General features: G+C 41.6%; 1 long non-coding RNA gene across 1 annotated transcript; it reads right to left on the reverse strand.

The window, feature by feature from the left end:
- Positions 1–4,439: 4,439 nt before the first annotated feature.
- On the reverse strand, positions 4,440–6,542 carry LOC137358972 (uncharacterized). The gene is made up of 3 exons (XR_010971389.1): positions 6,396–6,542; positions 5,982–6,117; positions 4,440–5,821 (listed from the first exon to the last, which is right to left on the reverse strand). It is a non-coding gene; the product is annotated as an uncharacterized lncRNA (long non-coding RNA).
- Between the last annotated feature and the right edge of the window lie 368 nt (positions 6,543–6,910).

A 6,910-nucleotide genomic window follows, 5' to 3' on the forward strand; every position in this document is an offset into this window, starting at 1 on the left:
ATTGAGTATCTCCACCTCAAAGCATTCAAATACATCAAAAATGCAAATCATTGAAGGTTATTTTTAATCTTGATATCCTGGTTGCTTCCTGAATTTGGTGTTAGGATTTACAAACAGCTGCTGATCTACAAAAACCTCCCTCAACAATTAACCCCAAATTAAGTTCAGGATGTAAGTGTACCCCACAGGAAGCACCTAAGCAATGAGTTTAAGGGATCAGAGAATGTTAAATCCCTCTCCAGTTTAGTAACTATCAGAACCATGCTCCAGACCTCAGCACATCCTTGAACAATGCCAAATGGGATTAGCTAGTATCTTAAAAATTATAAATATTGCTAGAGTAATATTCATTGCTTGCAGGTAAAATTCACACATCTTTGTCAAGCTAGAGCTTGGAATAACTTTGATTTAAAAAAAAGTTAATATGTTTATTCAACAACCTTGTTTAGAACATATTTATCTGTTGTTAAAATGTTGAATTTATAGCATGTAAGTAACTAGCCTCCACACACATGGGATAGTCATATAGAGTAAATCTTAAATGTCAAAATAAATGTTGAACAAGACATTTATTTTAATGTTAAATATTTGTAAATATAAAACAAACACATACATGCAGTCAGTAATTACCTTATTCTAGTAGATTCAAAATAGTCTCTACATATTTCTCCTTTCTGTAAATCAACAAAAGAACTTTGTCGATATATTTCTAACTTTCCTGTGACTTGTAAATGAGAAACAAACTCCAGAATGTTTGGAACTGAAATATATACTGCAGTAGCATTCTATCTCTTCAGACCTCTGCTACTTTGTGAACTATGCTATTTCCTCAGCTTACAATGAAAACTTGGCCATGTGTAAACTTGACGGGGTTTCTACAGGGAGAATGTTTGTACATCTCGTATGAGAGATGTTTGATTTCTTGTAGCTCTGGTTTCTTTTTTCCACTATTTAAAATTTTCATTACCTCCTGCATCCTGTGGTGGTGGGTGAGTGAGGTGGTCATTTCCGGCTCATGAAGAAACTATTTTTCTTTTGTAAACCTTTTTCACTCTCCTACTGGCTTGAACCCCACAATCACAATATTGTTGTAACGTTTGGAGCTGTATCTTGAATATTTTATGAGCAATTCATGGTAACATGTTAGTGCTATATGTTAAGAAAATGATATAAGGCCTTTCATTCAGACTGCTTAATAAACTTCAATAATAAAAGGTTCTGCGGTAAGCAGTTCTGTTTCTTAAGGTGCCTTATATTTTGCTTGGGATTCTCTTTAAAACAAGCAGTTCAAAGCATTTTCTTTAATTGGTGAGTTTTGTGCTCATCAAGATGAGGGATGTTAGTGCAGGGGGAACAGAACACTCTACCTCAGGCACCTTCATCAATTGTACTATTCTCCAATAATGGGGTAGAATTTACATACGAACATGCGAACATACAAATTAGGAGCAGATGTAGGCCATTCGGCCCCTCTAGCCTGCTCCACCATTCAATAAGATCATGGCTGATCTATTTGAGTCTCGAATTCCACACTCCCATCTACCCCCGATAACCTTTGATTCCCTTGCCTAAGAAGAATCTATCTACCTCTACCTTAAAATTATTCAATGACCCTGCCTCCAACACCTGACGCAGAGAGTTCCAAAGTCGCACAACCCTCTGAGGGAAAAGATTTCTCCTCATCTCTGTCTTAAAAGGGCGACCCCTAATTTTAAAACAGTGCCCCCTAGTCCTGGACTCACCCACAAGAGGAAACATCCTTTCCACATCTGCCTTGTCAAGATTGTTCAGGATCTTACATACTTCAATCAAGTCTCCCCTCACTCTTCTAAACTACAGTGAAAACAAGCCCAGTCTGTCCAACCCTTCCTCATAAGACAAGGCGCTCATTTCAGATATCAATCTAGTAAACCTCCTCTGAACCGCCTCCAATGTATTTACATCCTTCCTTAAATAAGGAGACCAAAACTGCACACGGTATTCGAGATGTGGTCTCACTAATCCCCTGTATAACTGAGGGATAACATCCTTACTTTTATTTTCAATTCCTCTCATAACAAAGGAGAACATTCTATTAGTTTTCTTTATTACTTGCTGTACCTGCATACTAACTTTTTGTGACTCATGCATTGGAACACCTAGATCCTTCTGTACCTCGGAATTCTGCAGTCGTTCTTCATTTAAGTAATACTCTGCTTTTTTATTCTTCCTGCCAAAGTGAACAACTTCACATTTTCCCACATTATACTCCATCTGCCAGATTTGTGCCCACTCACTCAACTTATCTATATCTATCTGCAACCTCCTAATGTCCTCTTCACAACATACTTTCCTACCTATCTTTGTGTCATTTGCAAAATTAGCTACCATGCCATTGCTCCCCTCATCTAAGTCATTGATATAAACTGTAAAAAGTTGAGGTCCCAGCACAGATCCCTGCGAGACTCCACTCGTCACATCCTGCCAATCAGAAAAGGACCCATTTATGCATACTCTCTGTCTTCTGCCAGCCAGCCAATTCATAGATCACAATTTTCTATCCATGCTAATATGTTACCCCCACGCCATAAGCTCCTACTTTGAGTAATAGTAGGAGATCCAAAAAATGCCCATGAACATTCGTGACACATGTGTCTCAGCCTCAGCCTCAGGAAAGCAGGCCCTAACAAAACAGTGACATTTTTCTGCTCTCACAACAGCTATTTTAAGGCCTCTATAGATAGCATGGCTAATTTAGTGTCAAATTAGAAACATAGCCTGAATTGACTACAGCTTCTAGATGGAAGAAACTTCCATTAACGTGGATCAAATTCAAACCCAGATCCCAGAGCTTACAGGCTCTCTATTTTGAATTACTTTAACTGCAATTGTCAGACCTTTATCATCAGTTTTTCACAATGACAGTCAGAATTTGTCAAGCATTTCCCGCATGGCAGCATTTGCTGACAAAACTTAGTGTAGGATTTAAAGTTCCTGTACTGTCACACAGTTGTCTCTGAATGCTGTTGGGTATTCCTCTGTATATGCAGGCTCATGATCAGTTGGTGCCTGTGCTCTTCACCAAGTATAAAACATCTAACATTTGGACAGCAAGAGATTCCCCAACTCCAAGTCGTTCTTTTTCTTTGTTTTCCCCGAGCAGTTTCAGTGAAGGCTCAATATCCTTAAGCTCACCTGCCAGTTATTTGTATTACATCTTCCAGGACTTCAGGACATCCCAAAATACTACTGAGCCAATGAAGTATTAATGAAAGGACATTCACTGTTATAATGTAAACAAATGCAGCAGCCAATTTGTGCATACCAAGGTGTCAATGACAACAATAAAATAAATGACCAGATAATCTGCTTTAATTGTACTGGTTGAGGGATACATTTTGGGCAAGACCCCAAAAGAGCTCCCCAGCCCTTCGTCAATTAGGATGCCTGCTTTCTGTTGAGAGCTATGATGAACATAACAATAGACATCATGCCCAGTGCCCTGAACTTTGATGGGTCTACTCCCAATTTTCTTCTGCAACTTCCGAGGAAAAAGAAAGAAGCTTCTAAATCTGTATTTTGTTTCTGTTACCCTGGGGATTCCTCTGGTCTCCCATTGAATTTGCAGCAGGGGATCAGGAGAACCCCCACGGAATTTCCAAATTGCGTTCATGAGGAACTTACAACTGAACTAAATTGACAAGAATGAAACTAATGGGCTTACATCAGAATGTTTTTTGGCAGATTTTATAATTACACACACAATAGCACATTTTTTCACAGAACATGTACATCAAATATAACACATATTTTCCCAGTTTGTCTAAAAGTTCTCACATATGGCATACATTCAGAGATGATGGTATTGCATTATATGGAAAAAGTTATGGCAATCACTCAACTGTAAATTGGTGTGATAACAAACTATGACGAACCAATTTAGTGGTAAGCATTTGGGAGATTTCAGATTTGGATTAATTTAGGAAGATGTCAAATATGTCTCTGCTGTGGGTGAGTCAGAAAGAAGTCTATTCTTACCTACAGTCCTCATTTATAGAAACAAGCATCAGTAAAAAGTTCTGTCATTGAGATATCTAGATCATACACACCTCAGTGATATCTTTTAAACTCATCCATGTAGAGCAAATTTAATGAGGACTTTTACAAGTTAACAAAGAAAAGGAGATTTTCATCTGATCAGTACCCAAAAAGCAAAAAAGGTCCAGCTTACAACATTAGAGATGTGCCCATGCTAAGTACCTTGGAGTTGGACAATTCTGCCAAGAGGCTAAGGAACACATGAGCAGAGTAGAAGTTTGAAGCTTCAAAGTCCCCTGTTAACCTCGGATAAGAAGATCCATCTCATATCAAAACTTAAGAAAGCTAATATGGTAAAGCAGAATTTCAACCCTATTTTTGCAATAGAACTTGTGAAAGCAAACAAATTTCTAATGTGATGGATGAATCTAAAATTAATGGATAAAAACTCAAGCGATGCAAGTGGAGGTGCACCCTCTTGCCCCCCTAATGGTGATGCCAATTTGCAAAATTAATTCTTATAAGACAAATGCCAGTGAGTGACATGGCTTAGAAATTAGTGTGCCTGGCCAATTCTCCTAAAATCTTAAACCCCAATCCCTGCTGCTGTACAATTCCCTACCTCTCCATCCCTCTGCTATAGACACAACAGTGTACTCTTGGCCAGAATCCTGAAATTAAAACTCCCACAAAAGAACTACTGCATAACAACTTTAACCGAACACACCTCAAGTAGTACATACAAAATTGAACTATTATGTCCTGTCTTATGGGTTCCTTTGACTGGCCTAGTGCTCCTATGCAGTGCTATCCCAGTTGTTGCAGCATAGATGGTGGAAGGCTAGTGACTTTCACTGGGGGAGACTGCAAATGACCTCACAGGATGACACTGAGCAGCTCTTGGCCTTGAGAGTCTGAGAGTTTGCAATGTACCACCTTAGCCTTGTCAGCAGCATCCTAGGTTGACTGGCTGACAGGCAACAAGAAGAGCACTGGAGTAGTGGCAGTGGCGGGAGCACAAATGTTGCCATCCTGTGCGAGGTCAGCAGCTTCATGCACCACGGAGCCACTGCTTCTGTCCCGGGGTGGTATCTCAGCAATCCTGAAGTACAGATTGTTGGACTGCTGTGAGAGCCTGCATTCCCTTTGAGCACTGGTATCTGCAACTAGGATGGAAGCATGGCCAAAGCAAAGATCTCATGACCTCAGTCTGAGCTTCCACTGCAATACTTAGACAGTGGGTGCCTTCTGCTTATGTAGCAAGGGAAGCTCAGACATCGACCACCAGATGCTGCTTCCCTGCTGGGTCCACAAGTGCTGTCATAGGAGTTATCCACCACTTCCATACTGGAAAGGATGGGTTCCAAGTTCTGTGCAAAGCCCTGTGTCAAGTTAGAACCAAATTCTATTATGCGCCTTGACAGTGACAAGGGACTCTGTGGCAGGACAGCCAATGTACCAAGCATCTCTGTGTGCATGCCCATCAGCCTATTCCTGTATGCAGCCCAATCAAACAACTCATCTGAGACCCCTGCATCAGACTTCATCTGCAACTTTGATCTCTGGAGAGCTGGCACACATGCTGCCCTTTCTCCCTGGCCTGGCTGCAGCCCATTCATGCCCAGTGACTCACCACATGCAGTTATCCACTTTATACTACTCTAAAGTACATGAATGCCAATATCTGAGCTGGTGGCTATGAGTGTCAGATCAGGTGATAGTGTTTCTTCATCAAGCGTCAGTTCTTGCTTGTGCCCTTCACATTGAAGCTATTTCGGCTGGGCAGGTGACAGATCTTGGGTATCTGAAAGCAGAAATGCAGAAGGGGAGGGTTGGGGTGAGGGAAAGGAGTGGTTTGGAAAGCAAGAGGTCCATGGTTACACCAACTGCAACTTGTACTTCATGTCAAATAGCAGGATAAGGGTGAGGTGGGATTTGAGAAGGTGGATATGGTAGGAACATACCATCATCCTGTATGTTCTCAGCAGTGCAGAATACTGTGATGTGGAGTAGCATTTCCTCCAAAGGGATCAGGAGATACAGGTGTGCCTGTTTCCCACTGGTTCCCTGCTGCACCCTCCTGTTATGTGCGATCTTGTCCTGCGAGAGAAAGGGAAGAATATAAATATGTTGCAGTATGTTTGGGTGAAGTGCCTGTCAGTGCTGAATAGCTAGATGTATGTGGAATCTGAGAGAAGTGGGTGTAAGGGTTCCAGCATTGGTAAGTGTGTGAAGGTGAGGTGTAGTATCTGAATGTTAGGCATGTGTCCTGATTGCTAGTGATTGTTGATGTATAATGGGGATGTGGTACATTAAGCAGCATGATAGGTCGATGGTCTGGTGGGTAGGAGATGTAATTGGAAGATGCATTCACTGACCTTGACCATTTGTGTGTGGTCATTGAACTTGTTGCAGCCAGGTCCTCAGGGTCAGAATCCTGGAATGCACCTCTGTGACCACTTGCTCCCAATCCTTTCACAGGGACTGACTTGATGGACCCCTGGTCCCTGGCAGAAACATGACTTCTCTCCTCCTTTCGATCTCCTGACTGAGGTTTCTAGTGCTGTATCAGAGAACCTGGGAGTTTTCTCTTTGGTCTGTTGTTCCATTGATAAGTGTTATTCCTTCACTCAAAGCCTTTCACAGTTCCACCAGCTGCTGCAGCCTGAATGCACCTCACCTTTAAGAGGGGAGCGCTATCTTTGAGAAGTGCAGGCGAGTTATAAGTCGTGCTAACCACACACACACCTGGACCCCTATTGAACGTGCACCCAGTCAGCAGTGCGGCTCATGCTGGATTGCATACCACGATCATTGAGATGAGCAGGAAGTTCAAAGTCTACGCGTGCTGTCTGCATCACCTCTAACGGGCAGGGGTAATAGCACATCACAA

The sequence above is a fragment of the Heterodontus francisci genome, chromosome 1 (genome assembly GCF_036365525.1).
Source record: "Heterodontus francisci isolate sHetFra1 chromosome 1, sHetFra1.hap1, whole genome shotgun sequence".
In the NCBI taxonomy this organism is placed as follows: Eukaryota; Metazoa; Chordata; class Chondrichthyes; order Heterodontiformes; family Heterodontidae; genus Heterodontus; species Heterodontus francisci.